This window comes from Tiliqua scincoides, chromosome 1 (genome assembly GCF_035046505.1).
Source record: "Tiliqua scincoides isolate rTilSci1 chromosome 1, rTilSci1.hap2, whole genome shotgun sequence".
NCBI classification, from domain to species: Eukaryota; Metazoa; Chordata; class Lepidosauria; order Squamata; family Scincidae; genus Tiliqua; species Tiliqua scincoides.
In genome coordinates this window covers 258934429-258938607 of record NC_089821.1, presented here as the reverse complement: position 1 = coordinate 258938607, position 4179 = coordinate 258934429, and positions in this window count along the sequence as shown.

Below are 4179 nucleotides of genomic sequence, written 5' to 3'. Positions count from 1 at the left end.
CGAAGAGCACAATTCCATTTCCTCATAGCCCTGCAACGTTTTGGTGAAAGCAGTTGGTGGGGACTTATTGTTTCTTCCCTTCTTGGTGACTGATGAATGGAGGGGGCCACCATCTGTGACCTGAAGGATGCCTGCCTGCACTTTGCCCCATCGTAGCTGAGATGCATAAGATAAAAACAAATGTTTTCATTCTTTGGTCTTAATAAGCTTGAGAGTCTTCCATTTGTTTGGCATATATTATTATTATTATGGATCAAGCACATGGATTTCAAATAATGCTGAAATTTTCAAAGCTGAAAAAAAATACAGCATTCCAATTTTGATTTCCAGGTGTCTTTTTAAGAACACACAGTTCATCCTTTAGCCACAATCCAGAGACCCAGTGATTAGCTCTGTATACCAGTGGAAGGGGGAATTTATTTTTCACACCACACATCAAGACACACTTGAAACTTGGGAAAATTGCAAAAGCGTGACGGGTTGCAAAGGCAGTAGACCCAGTAGTGAGGAGCATCTCCTTGACTGTGTTCTCTGGAATGTGTCCTTTGTGTGTAGGATGTGCATTATGGGGTAGTCTGAGAGTTTGTCTGGGAAGGCCTGCGGTCTTCTCTTGGAAGCACATTGTCATTTTCTTCCATCACGCCAATTGTTGAATCAGAACTGAATGCGACAGTTGCTGCAAAGTGACTCCTTTTAGGATAGAGCCACAACTGGGGTTATAAACAGGTTCTAGAACAAGAAGTACAGGCGTCTCCCCCCATAGGGGGATATGTTCCTGCTGCTACCATGGATACCCAAAACTGCAGACACCAGTGAACCCTAGTCAGATCCCCCCACCCCGTGTGGCACTCATGACTCACTTTGTTTGCAAAAGGAAGATTTTTCTTCCTTTAACTTTGGAACAGGAAGCAGACAGCAAGAACCTAGACTCATAGCTGCTAGAGGACCAACAGGAAAGTCCTTTGGTGTCCATTTGCTGTTAGCATTCCAATAATTGCCTCCCGTAGTGTTTTGCAAAGTTTTTGCAAATGAAGAGAGGTGAGGCATGAGTGTGACAGCAATTTGAGAACCGAAAATAAGTGAAACTGTGGATATGGGACCTGCGGATATGGGAGGAACACCTGTGCATCATCTTGAAACAACAGCAACAAATTGAAATTAGAGGATTGATGGTGGTATGATAGACACCTTTGGTTGTGGTGCACACTGTCATTCTACTATCATATCTTCATACAGGTTTCAGAAGTTCTTCAGAAACCTAGAAATGTTCTGTTTGACCAGGAGCATCAGTGAGAAAAAGAAATGAGTACTTAATGAGTAATACTTCCCTTGTTGTATCACTTCCACCTCTCCATTCAAAAGGTGCTTGGTTTTCTTCATTAACCAAGGGTAAAACCCAAATGATGTCACCTTTGTAATGTCAGAACCCCTTACAGCAGAATTTTTCAAATGGAATTCTTTATTAGAGTTCTTTAATGACAATGTCCATAATGGTGGATAAGCAAAGACAGCTTGTCTGCCATTATCACCAATCTGTCCCAGCAATGCGCAAGCTCTAGGGATTGGGATGTTCTGGAGTGCATTTTACATTCATTTGGAGTAAGTGGCCCTAATGGGTTCAGCCAGTTCTTTATGTGAATTGACTGTAAACCTAAACTACTCCCTGGGTTCCCCTGTGATACACAAGGGTTCCTTGGCTGATGAGTGAATTTCCTGCGCAGAGGAAGTTAGAAACCACTGCTTTCTAAATACTTGAAACTCTGGCTAAAGTAACCTCCATCATTTATTTGCATGTAAAAAAAAAAAAATAGGCCAATGCTGGTAGAGAGCTGACCTGAGCCTGTCTCTTCTTATCCCTGGAGGATTTAAAGGCACTGGAGTTGAACTCTTGCTATATTTAATTGTGACCCTTCCCCATGCCTCGAAGACCTAACAGTTGATGAAATAATCTGATCTCTGTGAAAACCAAGTAAATCTGTATTATCAAAAGTGGGGTCAGCAGAGTTTCCAAATTCCAGATTTATAACAGAGATGAGGATCTGTCCTCATTTTTCTTTGACCAGATGTTTTGTGTGACACTAGCTTTCCCCTTTTTGGAGAATGGCATTCCAGTCCTAAACATGTTTACTTGGAAATAAGTCTCATGGATATGCTAGACCGTCATTCCAAGTACCTTAGATACTTGCCTATAGTACGTGAAATTTTTGCCAAGTAATCAAGCTCAAATTATCACTTTGCCTTATCTCCTGGTCAATCAGAGGGCAAAGCCTTTCAGCTCTGAAAAGTTTCCTTGTAATTGTGCAACTTCCTGATTTTAGAAATGGGCTATGTCAGATGCAAGGGAGGGCACCAGGATGCAGGTCTCTTGTTATCTGGTGTGCTCCCTGGGGCAGTTGGTGGGGCCGCTGTGAGATACAGGAAGCTGGACTAGATGAGCCTATGGCCTGATCCAGTGGGGCTTTTCCTATGTACTTATGTTTGTTTCTCAAGGGCAGACAGGTGCCAAATTTCTCAAGCAGCAGGCAGGCACAGCTCCTTAGAAGCAATTTGTTAACCTTTTATTCTCCTTCTTTCTGCTGCAGCCTGGTTCTGCTTTGCAAATGCTTGCAATGCAGGTCTGTTTTTTGAAACACCAGGATGGGAATCTTCCTTTCCATCTGAAGCAGGCTACAATTCAATGCACCCTTACTTAAGAATAACACCCATGGAAAGCAGTGGGTCTACTTCTGAGTAAAAAGGGTTGCAAATATATGCAGCTGCATCTCTGCTGTGAATTGAATTGCACACTCCCAGTTATGTGTTATGGGTTGTATGTCATACATAGAGCTGCTGCCTTAACACACCAGACACCTTGAAGGTGGATTTGATTCATGGTTCTCCTGCAGTGGTTCCCAACCTTTTTCACTTGCATATCCCTTGGCAGCCCATTTCCATAAATTGTACCCTTCATATTAGCAAAATGTTTGTAATTAATAATACAAACCCTCATCTCCTCTATATGAAAGCCTAGACTTCATGTATTTATCACAGTGTTTTCTCTTTTTATCTGTTTGAACAGAAGACTCTGCCTTTGCACTGTTTTGCACCAGAAGTGTGCTGAGAAATTCTGGGTGATTGAGCACTTTCCATATTATTATGTTTCAGCTTTTTTACTGTGCTGGTTTTCAATCACTGGTTCATACATGAATTGATCACCAAAAACTAGATATTGGTGGGGCTTTCACAGCCAACTAGCTACCTCCCTTCCTACCTTGCTGGTCCTTGCAAGGCATTCCTGTCTTGCAAGCATTCTGGAGCATGACCTGCATTATGCCATTCTCTTTCAAGTACCCATAAAGGTTCTGTTGAGTGTCCCTGGGAGTACATGAATACCAGGTTGGGAACCACTGTTTTACTGGTTTGTTGTTTACAGTGCACTTACTCAGATACTACTTACAAAAAGGTGATGAAGACCAGAATTTAAAAAGAATAAAAATGTATCTTATGATCTTTTACTATGTTTTTAATAAATTAGAGACTACAGTTCTTAGGTAACAATTAGTGGTGGGTTATTTTTCAGGATCTGGCCTCAGGTAAAATCAGACAAAACTATAGTCAGACACCCCCCTAAGTTTAACCCCTGACTTATCCGAGGGTCATAGAAAATTCCATGATTGTTGGCTCAAAACCTGCCTTGACGTATCTGTGGTATCGGCTTATAGGTGAGTGTCTGCGGTGAGTGAGTTTAGGGTCAGAACTGAAATTAGATTATGAGAAAGCGAGTATAAAATTTTTTTAAATAACAAAAAAAGGTTCAGTTGTCCAGAATAAGATGGACATTTGTGATTCGAACTAACAGTGTGAGTTATACTGGGTATGAGTTATATTACGAACCAGGTTTCATCCTTAGGAAGACATTTATTCAAAAACCTTGACTTTGCCTTTAACGTTTTTAACAATCACACGGCACTTGCCAGAATAATCGTAACAAAAAGTGTGACAACTGGGTTCAAATTCCTTACTCAGCTGAGAAAGTAAATGGGTGAACCCTGAGCAAGTGGTCATACACAGGAGGTTTGCAGTTATGAGAATAAAATGGATTCAATCCATGTATGCAGCGCTAATCTCTTTTTAAGAAAGGTGGGATACAGTTTGCTGGCAGAATCATGGAAGGCTGCAATCCTAACCATACTTTCCTGA